Below are 12,118 nucleotides of genomic sequence, written 5' to 3'. Positions count from 1 at the left end.
CGTGTCCCCGGTTATGGACATCTTGAGTATCTAGTACTTGGATTATCATGTGAATCTCAACATGTTACTCTAAATTAATTTTGTTGGGTTACGTTTAATGATGATGCTTAATTGGGATTGAGAATGCTGTCAACCATTCTCAATGTTTAACAACTACCATGATAGTTAAATAAATTTATTCCTTTGAAGTAGGGAAAAATTGGCTTTCCGCAAAACTGTAACCATAGAGCTTTCCACCAGCCAAATATGCATATAGTATAGCTGTTTCATTCCATTACTCTCTATGTGTTACATTGCCAGCATATTCCATGTGCTGACCCGTTTTCGGGCTGCAACGTTAATGTTGCAGACTTTTCAGACGATGATTAAGGAGTTTTTAGGTCGTGGTTCTATACTCAGTGATGTCGTTGGAGTTGATGGACTCACTTATCTTCCAAGCCTTCCGCTGTTATCGTTATTAGATGGCCTTAAGCCATATTTATTGTAATAAGTTCTCTTTTGAGACACTCGATGTAATAAGTGTTTGATTGCTACTCTGCTATAAATCCTTCGAGTACTGTCTGGTGTCAGCATTACCGATCCAGGGATGACACCGGAGCACAGAGATCAGACTGTTTGAGGTCTGGTCGCTACAGAGATGGTATCAGAGCACACGCTGACTGTAGGACACGACCACTAAGCTAAAGACCTAGATCACTATCCACTCTCTTCTTTTCTGACTTCTCATCTTTTCTACTCTTTAGGATGGAGGATGCAAGGAACAAGTTCACGCAACCGGATGAATATACACCATGTGGACGTCACTTGAAGGAAGTCACTAGATACCTGAATGTAGGAGTACCAAGCTTCACCGGAACCTACAACGCCACTTTACCTGAAGAAGAGCGCTGGATGATTCAAGTTCAAGTTCCAGGAAGGACGTTCATGCCAGTCACTGAGCCCATAGAGTTTTCTTTTGATGCACCAACTTGGAGTCTAGGAAAGAGCATGGCAGCTCACATCGCCACGGGACGCATTGGAGAAGTCTACCGCAAGGATCTCAAGGGTACTATCTACCAGATTTGTGGGCGCCGAGATGAGCACTGGGAGATGATCACCACCAGGAAGGATAGATCAATCACAGCTTTTATCCAGGAGTTAAACCAGCACATTCGACGACAGGAGAACCAGATGTGCGCCGACATGATAGATCTGAAGAAGGCAAGGACAAGAATCAAGGAACTGGAGGAAGAACTCAAGGCTACACGTGAAGATTATGAGGAGGAAATTGAAGTATTGGTGGAGAAGAATGACGACCTGATCAAGAAGATCGAAATATTTATGGGAGGCCCTATGCCAGTAGATGAAGACGAAGAACCCAAGGAGATTAGCCCGGAAGACTACATCATCATCGACGACACCGACTCAGATCTAGATAGTAGCGATGATGACTATGTTGATGAAGCTGGAGCAGATATCATGGAGTCTGCAACCGAAGAATATTTCTAGTAGACCACCTCATCAGTAGTAGTAGTCCACCATGCAAATATAGTAGTCCGAGCACTTTTGCGATAGATAGATCGATTGTATGCCCTTGTTTAATTGAATGAAGTGAATTGTTTGCTTTTGCCTCATGTGCATATGGGTAGTGTTTTCTCTTTAGACCCCCTCTATTCTTACATCTCATCTTTTCTAAACCCTCAGATGCCTCCGAGACGTGACCCGGATTTGCCTTTCCACCGGAGCTCACCCAGTTGATCCAGCAGTAGAACACATTGATGCAGTTGCTAGTCCAGAATCAGAATCAGGGGAACAACAACAACAACCCACCACCACCACCACCACCTGTTGACCACTTAGCCCGTTTTCTTAGGCTGGATCCGCCGATGTTTTCCAGTAGCACCGAGCCGATAGTAGCAGATGATTGGCTCCGCAAGACAGCTAGAGAGTTGACCACAGCAGGATGCACAGATGCGGAGAAGGTGAAGGTTGCCGCACATCAGCTAGAAGGACCCGCAACATCATGGTGGGAGAATTTCACAACCACTTTCCCTGTCGACACTGTCACATGGGACCAGTTTCAACAGGCTTTTCGTACTGCACATGTTTCAGCAGGAGCTATGGCCATGAAGAAGCGTGAGTTTCGCAACTTGCGCCAAGGAGGACGGACAGTTTGCCAGTATGTAGAGGACTTTAGTAAGTTAGCACGTTATGCCCCAGATGACGTTGCCACGGATGCAGCTAAGCAGGAGAAGTTTCTGGAAGGACTGAATGATGAGTTGAGCATGCAGTTGATGGTAGCAACCTTCAACAACTATCAGGAGTTGGTAGACCGTGCTCTTATGATTGAAGGGAAGCAGCAGCAAATTGAGAATCGCAAGAGGAAGTATGGACAAGGGAAGTACAATTCAGGAGCTCAGCAGAAGCCACGTTTTACCCCTAGACCGGGAGGACATTTTCAGCATACCCATGGAGGAGGTAGCTCGCACAACCACAATGGCACCAATAATGGAAATGGCAATGGAGGAAGCAACAGCCAGAATCGCACCAACCCATCAACCCCAGCCAAGAAGGACCTGAGCCAAGTCACTTGCTTTAAGTGTCAGAAGACCGGACATTATGCCAATGAATGTATTGAAGGCCAAAATGGCAATGGAAGTTCTGGAAAGAAGCCGAACCCTTTCAACAGGGGACAGGTGAAACACGTTAGCGTGGAGGAGGTTGAAGCTCAGCCCAATGCAGTAATAGGTAAGTTTTTGATACATCTCAAGGGGATTTGTGGATAAGTATAACCTATCAACCCAAGCCCTTAGGTCACCCATGTTAGTAACCTCGCCTGGAGCAGAGTATATGGCTAGTCGATGGTGTGATCGGTTACCATTAAGGATTGGTAACTATGTTTTTCCCTTAGACCTAATAGTATTGGAATCTCAAGGATTGGATGTGATATTAGGCATGGATTGGTTATCAAAGTATGAAGGGAATATTGAATGTGCTAGTAAGTCAATTTTGCTTAACACCCCAGAAGGGAGAAGGATCAAGTATGTATCCCGACATGTGCCAAAGAGGACCCAAGTAAATTGCTTAACATGAGTTGTGCAGGAGGAAGTACCAGTGGTAAGGGATTTCCCTGAAGTATTTCCAGAAGAGTCGCCAGGCATGCCACCGGATAGAGATATTGAGTTTTTGACTGAGCTATTGCCAGGCACAGGGCCAATATCAAAGAGACCATATAGGATGCCAGCAAAGGATTTGGTGGAAATTAAGAAGCAGATTAAGGAGTTACTGGATAAGGGATATATTCGCCCAAGTTCTTCGCCTTGGGGATCGCCAGTACTTCTAGTGGAGAAGAAGGATGGATCGTTAAGGATGGTTGTTGATTATCGAGGATTGAATGAAGTAACGATCAAGAACAAGTACCCACTACCAATGATCAACGATCTGTTTGATCGATTGCAAGGAGCTAAGGTATTTTGCAAGATTGATCTGCGATCAGGATACCACCTGTTGAAGATTCGAGAACAGGATATTCTGAAGACAGCTTTTACCACCAGGTATGGGCTGTATGAGTATACCGTTATGTCATTTGGTCTGACTAACGCACCTGCCTATTTTATGAACATGATGAACAAAGTGTTTATGGAGTTTTTGGATAAGTTCGTGTAGTGTTCATTGATGATATCCTGGTTTATTCGAAGAATGAAGAGGAGCATAAGGAGCATTTGCGTTTGGTACTTGAAAAGCTCAGAGAACATCAATTATATGCCAAGTTCAGCAAATGTGAGTTTTGGTTGAAGGAAGTAGGATTCCTCGGACACGTTATATCTGGAGAAACTATAGCAGTTGATCCCACTAAAGTTGAAACCGTGACCAAGTGGGAAGCCCCAACAACAGTTGGAGAGATCCGGAGTTTTCTTGGACTCGCAGGATACTCCGGAGATTTATTGAGAATTTCTCAAAGATTGCGAAGCCTATGACTGAGTTGTTAAAGAAAGATACCAAGTTCATATGGACAAAGGAATGTGAGGCTAGTTTCCAGGAGTTGAAGAAACGCTTAGTTACCTCACCAGTATTGATTTTGCCAGACCGGACCAAAGATTATGAGGTGTATTGCGACGCTTCACGTCGAGGACTTGGAGCAGTGCTTATGCAGGAAGGGAGAGTTGTTTCATATGCCTCAAGACAACTGAAGCCTCATGAGTTGAATTATGCTACACATGATTTGGAATTAGCAGCCGTAGTGCATGCATTGAAAACATGGAGACATTTTCTGATTGGAAATCATTGTGAGGTGTACACGGATCATAAGAGTTTGAAGTACATTTTCACACAGAAGGAGTTGAACCTCGGACAAAGCAGATGGTTGGAGCTCATCAAGGATTATGATATGAGATTGCATTATCACCCCGGAAAGGCTAATGTAGTAGCTGAAGCATTAAGCCTTAAGAGCCACGTCAATACATTAATGAAGGGATAAATACCAAGGGAGTTAGCGGAAAATCTTCGTGAACTATGTTTGGAAATAGTTCCGAGAGGCTATGTAGCAGCATTGGAGATTCAGTCAACTTTGATGGATAGAATGAGAGAAGCTCAAAAGACTGATAAGGAGATTGCCTCTATTAAGGAGAAACTGAGCAAAGGAAAGGCTAAAGGATTTCATTAGGATGAACACGACACCCTATGGTTTGAAGACCGTGTTTACGTGCCCAATGACCCGGAGATTAGGAAGTTGATACTGCAAGAGGCACACGATTCACCATATTCGATTCACCCAGGAAATACCAAGATGTATTTGGATTTGAAAGATATTTTCTGGTGGACCGGAATGAAGAAGGATATTGCGAAGTATGTAGCAGTTTGTGATGTATGTCAGAGAGTAAAGGCAGAGCATCAGAAGCCAACAGGATTGCTACAACCATTGTTGATACTCGAATGGAAGTGGGATAAGTTAGGCATGGATTTTATCACGGGATTACCCAGGACTCGTTCAGGCTATGACTCGATTTGGGTTGTAGTCGATCGATTGACGAAAGTAGCTCATTTCATCCCAGTAAAGACCACTTACACCAGTGCTAAGTTGGCAAAGATATACATGACCAGGATCGTATGTCTGCATGGAGTTCCATGGAGTATCGTATCAGATAGAGGAACCCAGTTTACCTCAAAGTTCTGGAAGCAGTTGCACGAAACTTTGGGAACCAGTCTAGAATTCAGTACAGCTTTTCATCCACAGACAGATGGACAGACCGAGAGAGTCAATCAGATTTTGGAGGATATGCTGAGAGCTTGTGCGCTAGATTATGGATCTAGTTGGGACGATAATTTGCCATATGCAGAGTTCTCTTACAACAACAGTTACCAAACCAGTTTAAAGATGGCCCCTTTTGAAGCCTTGTACGGAAGGAGGTGTAGGACACCGTTATCATGGGACGAAGTTGGAGACCGCCAGTTGTTTGGACCTGACTTGATTAAAGAGTCTGAATAGAAGGTGAAGTTGATTCGCGATAGGCTCAAGATAGCCCAGTCCAGGCAGGAAAGTTATGCAGATGCTAAAACGCAAGGAGACAGTTTACAAAGTCAGAGATAGATCTTATCTTCGAGTATCTCCACTTCGGGAACAAAGCGTTTTGGAGTTAAAGGGAAGTTAGCGCCATGATTTGTAGGACCGTATCGAGTTTTGGAGCGTATGGGAGAAGTGTCCTACAAGTTGGAATTGCCCGAAGGATTGTTAGGAGTTCATGATGTCAACAATGCTCTGCATGGAGCTACTCTAGCTAATTGCTCCCACTTTCAATATGTATCCAGATTGAGACTTAGAGTCATCTGGATTAGTGTCAAAACTTGCATCGACGTAACCCTTTACGAACCTTTTGTCACCTCCATAATCGAGAAACATATCCTTATTCCACTAAGGATAATTTTGACCAATGTCCAGTGATCTACCCCTAGATCACTATTGTACTCCCTTGCCAAACTCAAGGCAGGGTATACAATAGGTCTGGTACACAGCATGACATACTTTATAGAACCTATGGCTGACGCATAGGGAATGACTTTCATTCTCTCTCTATCTTCTGCCGTGGTCGGGCTTTGAGTCTTACTCAATTTCACACCTTGTAACACAGGCAAGAACTCTTTCTTTGACTGTTCCATTTTGAACTACTTCAAAAACTTGTCAAGGTATGTACTCATTGAAAACTTATCAAGCGTATTGATCTATCTCTATAGATCTTGATGCTCAATATGTAAGCAGCTTCACCGAGGTCTTCCTTTAAAAAACTCCTTTCAAACACTCCTTTATGCTTTGCAGAATAATTCTACATATTTCCGATCAACAATATGTCATACACATATACTTATCAGAAATGCTGTAGTACTCCCACTCACTTTCTTGTAAATATAGGCTTCACCGCAAGTCTGTATAAAACTATATGCTTTGATTAACTTATCAAAGCGTATATTCCAACTCCGAGATGCTTGCACCAGTCCATAGATGGATCGCTGGAGCTTGCATATTTTGTTAGTACCTTTAGGATTGACAAAACCTTCTGGTTGCATCATATACAACTCTTCTTTAATAAATCCATTAAGGAATGCAATTTTGTTTATCCATTTGCCAGATTTCATAAAATGCGGCAATTGCTAACATGATTCGGACAGACTTAAGCATAGATACGAGTGAGAAACTATCATCATAGTCAACACCTTGAACTTGTCGAAAACCTTTTGCGACAATTCTAGCTTTGTAGATAGTAACACTACTATCAGCGTCCGTCTTCCTCTTGAAGATCCATTTAATCTCAATGACTCGCCGATCATTGGGCAAGTCAATCAAAGTCCATACTTTGTTCGCATACATGGATCTCATCTCAGATTTCATAGCCTCAAACCATTTCGCGGAATCTGGGCTCATCATCGCTTCCTCATAGTTCGCAAGTTCGTCATGGTCTAGTAACATGACTTCCAGAACAGGATTACCGTACCACTCTGGTGCAGATCTCACTCTGGTTTACCTACGAGGTTCGGTAGTAACTTGATCTGAAGTTACATGATCATCATCATTAGCTTCCTCACTAATTGGTGTAGTAGTCACATGAACAGATTTCTGTGATGAACTACTTTCCAATAAGGGAGCAGGTACAGCTACCTTATCAAGTTCTACTTTCCTCCCACTCACTTCTTTCAAGAGAAACTCCTTCTCTAGAAAGGATCCATTCTCAGCAATGAATATCTTGCCTTCGGATCTGTGATAGAAGGTGTACCCAACATTTTATTTTGGGTATCATATGAAGATTTACTTCTCCGATTTGGGTTCGAGCTTATCAAGTTGAAACTTTTTCACATAAGCATCGCAGTCCCAAACTTTAAGAAATGACAGCTTAGGTTTCTCGCCAAACCACAGTTCATACGGCGTCGTCTCAACGGATTTAGTTGGTGCCATATTTAACATGAATGTAGTTGTCTCTAATGCATAACCCCAAAACGATAGTGGCAATCGGTAAGAGACATCATAGATCGCACCATATCTAATAAAGCACGGTTGCGACGTTCGGACACACCATTACACTGTGGTGTTCCAGGTGGCGTGAGTAGTGAAACTATTTCACATTGTTTTAACTGAAGGCCAAACTCGTAACTCAAATATTTTACTTCTGCAATCATATCATACAATTTTTTATTTTTGTTATGATGATTCTCCACTTCACCCTAAAATTCTTTGAACTTTTCAAATATTCCAGACTTGTGTTTCATCAAGTAGATATACTCATATCTGCTCAAATCATCTGTGAAGATCAGAAAATAATGATACCTGCCGCGAGCCTCAATATTCATCGGACCACATACATCAGTATGTATGATTTCCAACAAATCTGTTGCTCGCTCCATTGTTCCGGAGAACAGAGTCTTAGTCATCTTGCCCATGAGGCATGGTTCGCAAGCATCAACTGATTCATAATCAAGTGATTCCAAAAGCCCATCAGCATGGATTTTCTTCATGCGCTTTACACCAATATGACCTAAACGGCAGTGCCACAAATAAGTTGCACTATCATTATTAACTTTGCATCTTTTGGCTTCAATATTATGAAAATGTGTATTACCATGACCGAGATCCAACAAACCATTTTCATTGGGTGTATGACCATAGAAGGTTTTATTCATGTAAACAGAACAACAATTATTCTCTAACTTACATGAATAACCGTATTGCAATAAACATGATCCAATCATATTTATGCTTAACGCAAACACCAAATAACACTTATTTAGGTTCAACACTAATCCCGAAAGTATAGGGAGTGTGCGATGATGATCATATCAATCTTGGAACCACTTCCAACACACATCGTCACTTCACCCTTAACTAGTCTCTGTTCATTTTGCAACTCCCGTTTCGAGTTACTACTCTTAGCAACTGAACCAGTATCAAATACTGAGGGGTTGCTACGAACACTAGTAAAATACACAACAATAATCTGTATATCAAATATACCTTTGTTCACTTTGCCATCCTTCTTATCCGCCAAATACTTGGGGCAGTTCCGCTTCCAGTGACCAGTCCCTTTGCAGTAGAAGCACTTAGTCTCAGGCTTAGGACCAGATTTGGGCTTCTTCACTTGAGCAGCAACTTGCTTGTCGTTCTTCTTGAAGTTCCCCTTCTTTCCTTTGCCCTTTTCTTGAAACTAGTGGTCTTGTCTACCATCAACACTTGATTTTTTTTATTTCTACCTTCGTTGATTTCAGTATTATGAAGAGCTTGGGAATCGTTTCCGTTATCCCTTGCATATCATAGTTCATCATGAAGTTCTACTAACTTGGTGATGGTGACTAGAGAATTCTGTCAATCACTATCTTATCTGGAAGATTAACTCCCACTTGATTCAAGCGATTGTAGTACATAGACAATCTGAGCACATGCTCACTGCTTGAGCTATTCTCCTCCATCTTTTTTAGCTATAGAACTTGTTGGAGACTTCATATCTCTCAACTCGGGTATTTGCTTGAAATATTAACTTCAACTCCTGGAACATCTCATATGGTCCATGACATTCAAAACGTCTTTGAAGTCCCGATTCTAAGCCGTTAAGCATGGTGCACTAAACTATAAAGTAGTCATCATATTGAGCTAGCCAAACGTTATAACGTCTGCATCTACTCCTGCAATAGGTCTGTCACCTAGCGGTGCATCAAAGACATAATTCTTCTGTGCAGCAATGAGGATAATCCTCAGATCACGGATCCAATCCGCATCATTGCTACTAACATTTTTCAACATAATTTTTCTCTAGGAACACAATAAACTGGGAGCAACATCGCAAGCTATTGATCTACAACATAGATATGCTAATACTACCAGGACTAAGTTCATGATAAATTAAAGTTCAATTAATCATATTACTTAAGAACTCCCACTTAGATAGACATCCCTCTAATCCTCTAAGTGATCACGTGATCCAAATCAACTAAACCATAACCGATCATCACGTGAAATGGAGTAGCTTTCAATGGTGAACATCACTTATGTTGATCATATCTACTATATGATTCACGCTCGACCTTTCGGTCTCAGTGTTCTGAGGCCATATCTGCATATGCTAGGCTCGTCAAGTTTAACCTGAGTATTCTGCGTGTGCAAAACTAGCTTGCACCCGTTGTAGATGGACATAGAGCTTATCACACCCGATCATCACGTGGTGTCTGGGCACGACGAACTTTGGCAACGGTGCATACTCAGGGAGAACACTTTTATCTTGAAATTTAGTGAGAGATCATCTTATAATGCTACCGTCAATCAAAGCAAGATAAGATGCATAAAAGATAAACATCACATGCAATCAATATAAGTGATATGATATGGCCATCATGATCTTGTGCTTGTGATCTCCATCTCCGAAGCACCGTCATGATCACCATCGTCACCGGCGCGACACATTGATCTCCATCGTAGCATCATTGTTGTCTCGCCAATCTTATGCTTCCACGACTATCGCTACCGCTTAGTGATAAAGTAAAGCATTACAGTGCAATTGCATTGCATACAATAAAGCGACAACCATATGGCTCCTGCCAGTTGCCGATAACTCGGTTACAAAACATGATCATCTCATACAATAAAATTTAGCATCATGTCTTGACCATATCACATCACAACATGCCCTGCAAAAACAAGTTAGACGTCCTCTACTTTGTTGTTGCAAGTTTTACGTGGCTGCTACGGGCTTAAGCAAGAACTATTCTTACCTACGCATCAAAACCACAACGATAGTTTGTCAAGTTGGTGTTGTTTTAACCTTCGCAAGGACCGGGCGTAGCCACACTTGGTTCAACTAAAGTTGGAGAAACTGACACCCGCCAGCCACCTGTGTGCAAAGCACGTCGGTAGAACCAGTCTCGCGTAAGCGTACGCGTAATGTCGGTCTGGGCCGCTTCATCCAACAATACCGCCGAACCAAAGTATGACATGTTGGTAAGCAGTATGACTTATATCGCCCACAACTCACTTGTGTTCTACTCGTGCACAACATCAACGCATAAAACCTGGCTCTGATACCACTGTTGGGGAGAGTAGTAATTTCAAAAAAATTCCTACGCACACGCAAGATCATGGTGATGCATAGCAACAAGAGGGGAGAGTGTTGTCTACGTACCCTCGTAGACCGTTCGCGGAAGCGTTATATCAACGCGGTTGATGTAGTCATACGTCTTCACGTCCGACCGATCCAAGTACCGAAAGCACGACACCTCCGAGTTCTGCACACGTTCGGCTCGGTGATGTCCTCGCCTTCTCGATCCAGCAAGAGGGGCGAAGTAGTAGATGAGTTTCGGCAGCAAGACGGCGTGGTGACGGTGTTGGTGAAGAACAATCTCCGCAGGGCTTCGCCTAAGCACTACGAAAACTATGACGGAGGATAAACTAGAGGGGACGGGGTTGCCGGCACATGGCTTGGTGTTTCTTGATGTGTATTTGGTGCTAGCCCTACCCCTCTATTTATATGTTGAGCCCTGGGGTCGAAACTTGGAGTAAAAGCCTCCTCAAAGTCGGTTTCACCCAAAAGGCAAGAGTCCTTCTCGGACTCCAGGGCTAGACGCCAGGGTTCCCGGCGTCTACCCCCTAGACGCCAGGGTTCCTGGCGTCTAGCCTCTGGTCTCCGCAAAACTTCCTTTTGCACTTTCCAAAAGCCTCGTGGGCTTTCCCCTTTGGCCCAGATAAAGTGTTCTCGTGCCCAAACATTTCGGGAAACATCCGGAACCCCTTCCGGAGATCAAACACTACTATCCCATATATCAAACTTTATCTCCGGACCATTTTGGAGTTCCTCGTCATGTCCGTGATCTCATCTCGGACTCCGAACAACATTCGGTCATCAACATACATAACTCATATAGTACTATATCGCCAACGAACGTTAAGCGTGCGGACCCTACGGGTTCGAGAACTATGTAGACATGACCGAGACACCTCTGTGGTCAATAACCAATAGTGGGACCTGGATGCCCATATTGGCTCCTACATATTCTACGAAGATCTTTATCGGTCAGACCGCATAACAACATACGTTGTTCCCTTTGTCATCGGTATGTTACTTGCCCGAGATTCGATCATCGGTATCTCAATACCTAGTTCAATCTCGTTACCGGCAAGTCTCTTTACACGTTCCGTAATACATCATCTCGCAACTAACTCATTAGTTGCAATGCTTGCAAGGCTTATAGTGATGTGCATTACCGAGTGGGCCTAGAGATACCTCTCCGACAATCAGAGTGACAAATCCTAATCTCGAAATACGCCAACCCAACAAGTACCTTTGGAGACACCTGTAGAGCACTTTTATAATCACCCAGTTACGTTGTGACGTTTGGTGACACACAAAGTGTTCCTCCGGTAAATGGGAGTTGCATAATCTCATAGTCATAGGAACATGTATAAGTCATGAAGAAAGCAATAGCAACAAACTAAACGATCAAGTGCTAAGCTAACCGAATGGGTCAAGTCAATCACATCATTCTCCTAATGATGTGATCCCGTTAATCAAATGACAACTCATGTGTATGGTTAGGAAACATAACCATCTTTGATCAACGAGCTAGTCAAGTAGAGGCATACTAGTGACACTCTGTTTGTCTATGTATTCACACA

This window comes from Triticum urartu, chromosome 5A, assembly GCF_056163025.1.
Source record: "Triticum urartu cultivar PI428250 chromosome 5A, HENAU_Tu73, whole genome shotgun sequence".
Classification (NCBI taxonomy): Eukaryota; Viridiplantae; Streptophyta; class Magnoliopsida; order Poales; family Poaceae; genus Triticum; species Triticum urartu.
This window is presented reverse-complemented; position numbering follows the sequence as displayed.